Here is a 9,983-nt window from a genome sequence, read left to right on the forward strand (position 1 = left end):
AATATAGTGATAGAATGGAAGATACAAAAAAAGATCCAAATAGAAGTTATAAAGATTAAAAACACAATACCCAAAATGAAAAAAATTGTAATGAAATTAAGAACAAATTAGACACAGCAGAAGATCTGTAAACTTGAAAAAGCCACAGACACTACCCAAAATAAAGAGGAAGAAAAACTGAAAAAATAAAAGTACAGAGCCCCAGTGAGCCGTGTGAAAGTATGAAATTGGGTAATGTGCAATTAGTTAAGCGTCCAACTCTTGGCTTTGGCCCAGGTCATGATCTCATGGGTTGGGTGAGGGATGAAGCCCCACAATGGGCTCCACATTCAGCAGGAGTCTGCTTGAGGATTCTCTTCCTCTGCCCTTCCCCCAATTCCATGCATTCACATGTGCTCTTATTCTCCAAATAAATAAATCTTAAAAAAAAAAAAAAAAGGAACCTAGGAATGAGAGAAGAAAAATGAAGGACATAAAAATTACTGGCCAAACATAATGGCTGCATTTTTTCTAAACGTGATTGAGACCATAAACCCACAGAAGCTCACATAACCCCCAGCAAAAGAAACAAAACTGCATGAAGACACGTATAATCAGGTTGTTAAAAACTACAGATAGAGAAATCTTAAAAGTATCCAGAGAAAAACATATTTTATACAGAAAAAAGTGATGGTAGACTTCTTGTAAAAATCTGCAATCCCAGAGAACAACTGAATGATACTATCTTAGATTTGCTATCTTGACTGGGAGTTGGTGGCAGTTCAGCACCAATAAAAGTTTGGGTAGGGACTACCAGTACTTTACCAGCCACCAGTGATAGTCCCCTCATTATGAGACAGCCATTGACTGATCCAGCTCCAAAATTCTATTTTAGTCACCTTCCTGGACTAGTCTTAGTTCTATTTTAGATCATGTTCCCTGTATTTTGAGATTAATATTTGCATAGAAGCTTACTGGGAAGTACACTCAGGAACACTTGTAAGAAAGTGATGGAGTTGGGATGGGGCAAAAGAAAAAGTTGAACTGCAGTGCAGCTGAGACCATGAGTGGCTGTGAAGGTCGGGTGGCTCTTCAGAATTGTCTCAACTGAGAGAAAGGGTGGGCCTTTGTACCTTTATGTAAACCAGTCACTGAATATGGGTTGTTTCTGAAGAGGAGGTGTAACCTTAGGTGAAACAACTCCCTTCCGCCAAGCACACAATTCCTAAGGAGGACTGCAGCCAATATTCCTGGCAGCTGGGAGAATTAATGACAGCACTGAATGGAGGTCTATACAGAACACTTCATATTCACCACAGAGGATCCCTAGCATTAAAATGAACAAAAAGCAGCAGCGGATGGGGGGTGAGGGTGGGGAGGATTTGTGTTAATATGAGAGAAAGAGGGACAAAGGAGAGGTGTGAAAATCTGTTTTCAGTTATTTTTTTACTTTAGTGTTTACTAATTCTAATTTCTCTTATTAAAAAGTAATGCCTGTCTGTTGTAGATGATTTAGAAATGAAATTTTAAATCACCCATAATCTTATCAACCAGAATCAACCCTATGAAAATCTTGGAGTTCCTTCTCCAGAACTTTCTGTTCTTAATGACTCAAGAGAAAGTAGCTCTCTTTGTCTTCTAAACTTATATGATTGGTTAGGATTAAAGACTGACAATAATTTTTCCTAAAAATTCATGATGTAGCTAAAAATATAAAGACCTGCCATTCTTGCTCATTATATACAATGTCTCAGACGTGTGTATTTGTGGGTTTTCATCAGCTTCCAGGTTACTTGGAAATTCTAAAGACCGCATTCATCTTTAGAATTTAGCAGTCTCAATCTGTCTCATGATTCTTAAGTGACCTGATTTGTCAGGCAGCACCTTATGCTCAAGCAGAGCCCAGTTTCTCTTCCCTAGCTTAACTGATATTCTTGTGTCCCCTCCACAAAGACTTGTATTCCACCTATTGCCAGGCTAGAACATTATCAAGCATTATACTTACTGTTCATTAAATTTCAATGTCAAACAAGAAATTGGAAGGAATTACACAATTTATAAATCACCCAAATGTTGGTTGAATTTAACTTTTGGATTCACTGTTGAATAATTCCTAAAATGACTATCCTTTGTTTCGTTTATTTAAACTATGAGGAAGTTTGATTTTGGTGACATGGGCAGCAGTGCCATCTGCAGGTCTCCTCTGATGCAGCTCTTACTAGTCTTGGGTTCTCAAAAGGGATTTGACTCTACTGAGTATTTATGGCTTTATAATGTCAAATGCAAAGTGATATTAAGTACAAATTTAAGAAGCATAAATTTACAGGTACAGATCCCTGTTAGGGATTTTTTTAAATCACTGAGCTAATATCAATTGTCATATTCATATTTATAGCCAAAATATTAAACGTAATGTATAGGACCTAGAATGTATATTGAATGAAAATAAATATTGGGATCATAGAGGACTGGGCTCTAATCGTGGCTCTATTACTTACCAATTGTGTGACATTAAAAATTTTAATCTCTCTGACATGAAGTTTCCCTATTTATAAAATGAGAATACTTCCTTTTTGACAGCTTTGAGAGCTCGAATGAGATAATAGGTATAAAGTGCCTCATGTAGAATATGCATACAATGTGCCCCAGTGAACAGTAGTTCCCTTTCCCTTAAAATTAAAACAAATTTAAAAAAAAGTCTAAAGTCTATTGTCTTCCTCCCCAGTCAGCTTAAGAGTTGTAAAATGTATTGTTACCTATGGGGGGAGAATGCAGTTTGAAGGAACGGTCTTCTTAGGATGCTTATTATCCACCCTGCTCTTGGCTTTCATTTTTATGTCTTTTAAATTTTAAATCTATATAGATATAGACACCTGCAAAGAATATTTCTGCAAGATATTTACAAGAAATTGATAAGCAGTGATTGCTGAATCTGGGGGATATGAAGCCTTAGTTTTTAATGTGTATATCTTTGGAGCTGTTCTAAATTTTATCATGTACATTTTTTCAAATAAATAAATATGAATATCTGGAAAATGGAAATATATGAGATTATCCTTATATAAAAAATGAATAATTCCTTCTCCCTACCCCCAAACCTTTGCTTCTCACTTCTAAATGAAGCAGTACAGAAAAGGAGAAGGGTTGACTGAACAATTCAGATGTGGGATAAACTTTCTGAAATCATAATATATACTCTCAAGGGAACCTGTATTATGTAGTAGACAATTATTTCTATTCACAGACTTTTATGCAAAGAATTCAGAAAAATCTTTGCCTCGGCGGGAATTTTATCGTCTATGTGGAAAACCTGACATAAGTACAGTTACCTTGCTGAATACTAGACCAAGACAAGATCCTTTACTTACCTGACAATTAGGACATGTTGTAAGCATGAATCATGCTATGATGATCCATCCATAAAGTCCAGGCTGAGCTAGAAGAAATACAGTAAAATCTGTGCTATCTGGAAGATACAGACTAGAATAAGTGGTAATTGATCATTTTACTTCTTGTTTCCAAAGACCTCTGAATCAAATTAATTAGCCTTTGTTAACATCTATTATGTTATTGTGTATTATTGACAGTCAACAGTCACCACTCCCACCCACCCTTCACCTAACTGAATCAGACTGTCCTTAGTACTTAACTGAGGCACCCCCCTGCCAACTAAGTGGCTCTCCTGTGTGTGCTGCCAAAAGACCTCATACCTACATCCAGTACTGAGCTTACCACAATTTGTTAAAATAATTTTTTATATGTCTGTCTCCTTCCATTAAACCATGAGTTTCTAGAGGCTAGGAACTGGCTTGTTCATTTTTATTATCTCTAATACCTATCATGGTCCCTAGCATATATTTAAGAGAGACCCAACAGATGTTAAATGAAATAAATGGCTAGCTGGATGGATCTGTCTTGGGCAGGGGGTACCAAAGTCTCTACGTGAGATTTTGCAGAGCAGATGTTTCAGAAAATCCCTCTTCTACAGTGTCTATCATTTTCACAGAACTGATCAGTATTCTGATCCTCATTTTTCACAACTCTGTATTTGCGAACTCATCTACTCAATAACATGTATTTCTAACCCTCAGATTAATACTTGCGGCACTTTCACAGTCATCCCTCGACACACTCTGAGTGGCGTAATATTTGCATCACCAACACGTGTGTTTCCAACTGAGGCTGAACAAGGTGATGCTCTGCCTTCTTATTTCAGCTCTCCTGCTATAAATCATTGTCCTTTTTTGGCAGTCTATGTGGTGCCATGTGGGTTTTTTTCCCATTATTGTGCTTTTTGTCTGTGATTTTACTGTTTATATGAACCCCAAGCACAGAGCTGAAGTACTGTCTAGTATTCCTAAACATACGAAGGCTGTAATGTGCCTTACAGAGAAAATGCATGTGTTAGATAAACTTCACTCAGGCATCAGTCAGGCACTGTTGGCTGTGAGTTAATGTATCAACAAAATATATTAAATAATGTAGCTTTTATACAAACGCACATAAAATAAGGTTATGGATTAACAGATTGATGAAAATGTGACAAGAATCTCACAGGAACCTAAATCTGTTATTACCCTAGGAGCAAGTCTTCGGTATTTGCTAATTCGGTGTTCATGGTGACTTTATAGAACATTATTGCAAATAATGAGAATCTGCCACATTGTCATATTTTTACAAAACAGTGGAGGTGTCATACCTGATTTTTCCCCTCTACATTTCTATATTTCCCATATTTATTGTAAACATGCTAAGTTTATTATAAGAATATATATATCGTTGGAGATAGTGTGGTATGAGTACAAACATTGATTTAGCAGTCAAACCTCAGTTTGAATTACTGCTCTGTCATTTATTTACTAGCCATGTAACTTGGGAAAACTTATTTAACTTTTCACAGCTTGTTTTCCCCTTGTGTAAAACAGTGATGGTATCATATACCTTGGAGAGTTTTTTGAGGATTAGAAACACTGTATTTAAACTGTCTAGCTCATAATATGGTACACAACACACCTCCAATTAAAATGTATCTATGAATATTGTTAGCTTTCTCCTAGGACCAAATCGTTAGCTTTCTCCTGGGCTGAAGCCCAGGCCTTGGAGGCTCACAGGTCTCTGGACAATAGTGTTTCATCCCAGTTGTTAACCCCACTCACAAACACAAGTTTTTTAGATTTCTCATCTTCTCTCCACTTGTGTTCATTCTATCAACTATTTTTTGAGTGTCCACAATGTGCAGGAAATTTTCCAGTGGGGAATAAAGCAGACAAGATCTCTGCTTCCTGGTGTGACATATCACATGACTTAGCCCTTTGTAGAACTACAGTGACTTTGACCTCAGCTTATGTATCCCATCAAATACCGGGATACGGGGCCTAAAAAACATCATATTCTAGGAAGAGCTTCCTTTTTGAATCAAGTCCCATCAGATATTTGCTTAGGTACAGCCCCAGCTGTTTGCCTCCTAAACTGTTTAATATGTGTAGCATGATAGTGCTTGATTTTCCAACAACTCCCCAAAGCTTGTTTCACATACTCCCTCCTTTTAAAAATTCATATTCTCCTCTCTCTCTACCAAGCTGGGAAGATTAAAGTAGCAGTACATTTTTAACAGGCCAGTCTGAGATGGTCAATAGGATCTGACTATTGATAAATTTAGCAAATTTCTTAAAAGGAAGCTCTATTTCAGAAAGGAGTTTTTGAGAATTAACTGAATCCACATCTCAGGTAAGTTTAATAAGAATGATTTAACTTGGACATAATCCATGACAAAATGTATGCTTCTAAAAATAAATTCATAATGGGAGTTCCACATGGCCTCCCGTACAGGGAGAGGTAGCAGTATGCTTCTGTGTGTCTTTTGTCCCCCAGTCCTGATCTGTCAACTGTGTTGTCCTGTTCCTTAGTATCAGGGCACTTGAGATGTCACTATCTGTGCACGACGTGTTGTCCAAGAGGCTAAGGTTGTCCATGTATGGTTCAGTATGCCATTGCTGCCATTACTAGTACAGCTTTGCTGACTTTACCCTTTTATCTTGTCTCTGCTTTTATGTTGCATTCCACTTTTCTCCTGCACACTGCAATGTCCTCTCTGTGCATTCTCTTTTCTTTTCCTTTAGCTATCAGCCATGTTGGAGAGACCATTTACCTTTGGGAAATGATTTTCTTTTATCACCAACGCCCTCACCATGTGTTTCTTCTGTAACACACCCTGGGTCTTGGGAACAAGAAACAGTAAGTAGTTGGGGGTTTTTGTTGTTGTTGTTGTTGTTGTTGTTGTTGTTGTTTTCATTCCAGAACATCCTGGGCCATAGCTACACAGCAGGGATCAAAGCAGGCACACATCAAAAACACCCCAACTGAGAGGAGCAGCCTGAAGCTTCAGTGCCTCCGGCTCTTGTTAGCATCACTGCCTGTGAGTCATGTATATCTCATCTCATCTTTCCCCTGTTTGCTGTTCCTTCTCCAGTCTCTGCAAGAAATCTGCTCTTTACCAAACGTTCTTAACAATTAAAGATTAAAAACAAAAACAAAAACAAAAAAACCCTCCTTCAACTTTTCCCTCCTTTCTTCCTCATATAATTAGTAATAGATAAATAATTTCAGTGATACTTACTCATTTGACAATTCTTAAGCCCTTATAGTGTGCCAGGTACTATGCTAAGTATTGAGGCTAGAAAAATGAATGGCACACTCCCTGCTCTCAAGGAGCTTTTGAGTAATGGAGCAAGGCAACCAACACATAGAGAGTTCTAATACAGTGTAACAAAGTCAATGGTGGAGGCAGGCAAAGGGTGATTTGGGAGTCAATAGGAGGGACACCATTTCTCAGATGAGGTGATGCCCCTCACTGAGTATTTTTCCAGGCAAAGGTGCTGGGATGTTGAGAAGGGGTATGCAGGAACAAGACCTTGTAGAAAGGGGCAAATCTCCACGATGAGAAATAACAGATTTGTTCTGTTAGGGAGAAGTAATAGAAGCAGGATTGCTGAACTATGCATCTGAGGCAGGGAGTTACTGGAGATCTAGCTGGGAAGAAAGAACATCATAAAAATTTATCTGACTCATATTCAAAAACTTGGGCTTTATCCTATAAGGATGAACTTTACTAAAATGCAACCTCCTTGTGTCCAGGTGAATAACAGGCCCCCAAATAAGTTCATGTCCTAATGCCAAAAACCTAATGCCTTATATAACTTAAAAAAAAAAAAACCTTCACATATGTGATTAAAATAAAGATCCTGAGATATAGCAATTATCCTGGATTATCTGGGTAGATCCAATATAATCACAAGGATTCTTAGAAAAGAAAAACAGGAGGAGTATCAGAGACAAAGAGATGTGAAGATGGAAGCAAAAAGCAGAGAAGAGAAGATGCTGTGCAGCTGGCTTCAAGACAAGAAAGGGTCACAAGTTAAAGAATATAGGCAGCCTCTAGAAGCTGAAAAAGTCAAGGAAATAGATTCTCTCCTGGAGGCTCCAGATGAAAGTAACCAGTACAACCAATTTAGACTTCTGACCTCTAGAACCATAAGATAATAAACTGGTGTTGCTTTAGCCACTAAGTGTGTGGTAATAATAAGAAATTAATATAATATAATTCCTTAAGACTAGGAGTTTTGGGGGTTTTTTCTTCTATATCTTAAATAGTACCAGAATGCACCACCCCAAAATATGCCTCTTTGGCATATGGGTTATTTTGAGCCAAAGGCTACTGAGAACCAGAACACCCAGAAAAAGATCTAAAATCAGGGCACACGTTTCCCTTTTGTAAAAGAAATTCACATTTATGAAGAAAATTTCCATTTCCAAAGATGTCTCCCTTTCCTATGCCAGGAAGCAGAGAATTCAGCAACTCACCAATAGAGAAGGCATGACAAATCTGGTTAACAAACCCTATCAAACCTTACTAAACTCTTGTTTACCATACATCTTCTGGTCACCTTCCCACAGCTTGCCTATCTTCCCAAAAGCCCTCTACCCCTTTATCAACCACCCCCGAAATGTAAAAGCTTAACACAATGACTATTTCTTTAGCTCACAATTCTGCAGTTCAGCCATCTCAGCTGGGCTCAGAAGGACAGTTTTTCTGGTGTTCCCTGATCTGGTATGGCCTCGGCTGAGCTGAATCATCTTCATTTCATGTAGTCTCTCACATTCTAAGCAGGCTAGCCTGGGTTTTCTTCATGGCAGTCAAAAGTCCCAAGACAGAGAGCGGAGTTGTGCAATTCCTCCGGAGGATTAGGCCTAGAACTGGCACAGTATCTCTTCTACTGCATTCTGTCACTCTAAGGAAGTCACAGTCCAGCCCACATTCAAGGAGCTAGGAAACAAATTCCATCTCTTGATAGGAGGACTTGTAAAGACAGATTGCATGGGGCATGGATAAGGGCCACCATTTGTCATCAGTCTTCCACATGATCCAATGTCTGTCTTACCCCAGCATCATAACTACTCTCCTTCTGAAACGACAGTAATAATAATAAGCTAACATTTATTGAGCACCTGTTGCCAGGCAGTATTCTGAGCACTTTGTGTTAATAATGTGTTTTATTCTCATAAGAACTCTTTGAGGTAGGTATAAGTATCATTGGCACATTAAAAGAGGAAGCAGAGTCACAAGGAGGTAAAATAATTTAAGAGAACCTATCCACCAGGAAAAAAAAAAAAAAATCTCAGAGGATAAGCCATGTGATGTTGATGAGAATTAAGCCAGAATTGAAGCTCTCCAGATCATCTGAAGGCATGAACACTTTTCCATAGCCTCCTGTCACAACAAAAGGCATTTCTTTTCCACAAGATTCAGAGGCTAAAAGCACTCAAGAAAATGAGGTTGTCCCACTACTGTTACAGAGATATTGTACATCTACAATCTCAAGCCATTGATTTTTAAGAGGCAAATTTTTAAATCATCTTTAATGGAAAGAATTCCTTTGTGTAAGTTTTCTTCACCATCCCTATGGAATCCATTTTTGTTTTAATTCCAGCAATATGAGTCAGGTGACAATGATGACAGACACAGGGAATATCAGGAAATATAGGGACTTATAATTTGACACAGAAGGTAAACTTGAATTAATTAGACAATACTAGAGGAAGCACCAACTAGGTAATTCTAGAGCATTGAGCCTTTCCTCAGAGCCAATAATGTCCCTGAATGACCTCCACTTTGAAGCATGCTCTAACCAACAAGACGAAGGTCCCTGTTTCTGTGTCTGATCTACCTCTGATCTTGCCTTTTAAGCTTTTCTCCCCCAATACCAAGCATTATTTTTCAACCTTGCCTAATCTATCAACCCAGACCTAATGATTCTGAATCTCTCTCTGAAGAGATTTGGCAAACACTACCTTACCTATCATGTAGCATGATTTTACCTAATATGACTATTTGAATCTAGCATGATTACACTGTAGTTCTGATTGGCTTGACTGAGTCCTAAAAGCTGGATTCACGAAAATTGGTTTCCATGGTAAGAAGTAAATTTTGCCTGTGAACTCAGCATAGGCATTCATATTGGGTATGGTTCAACTGGGAGACAAGGCCTGGAGCCCCAACCCTGATAATCAAAAGTGACATAGAAAAGTGCTATAATGGGGGTGCCTGGGTGGCTCAGTCGTTAAGCATCTGCCTTCGGCTCAGGACGTGATCCCAGCATCATGGGATCGAGCCCCTCATCAGGATCCTCCGCTGGAAGCCTGCTTCTCCTCTCCCACTCCCCCTGCTTGTGTTCCCTCTCTCGCTGGCTGTCTCTATCTCTCTGTCAAATAAATAAATAAAATCTAAAAAAAAAAAGAAAAAAAAGAGAAAAGTGCTATAATGGCATCCATATGGGCCACACATGGGCTGTCAGAAGTAAACATTCTCTGATGGGAAGAAAAGATTAAGATTGATAAATATGAAAACGAATATGCTTTAACATACCCTAAATCTAGTTGCTATATTCCATACTGAGGCCATTTCAATTGTGACTAAATTGAGAGTAAAAGCAGTGAGACTTCGGGCT

The sequence above is a fragment of the Ursus maritimus genome, unplaced genomic scaffold, assembly GCF_017311325.1.
Source record: "Ursus maritimus isolate PB19 unplaced genomic scaffold, ASM1731132v1 scaffold_12, whole genome shotgun sequence".
Classification (NCBI taxonomy): Eukaryota; Metazoa; Chordata; class Mammalia; order Carnivora; family Ursidae; genus Ursus; species Ursus maritimus.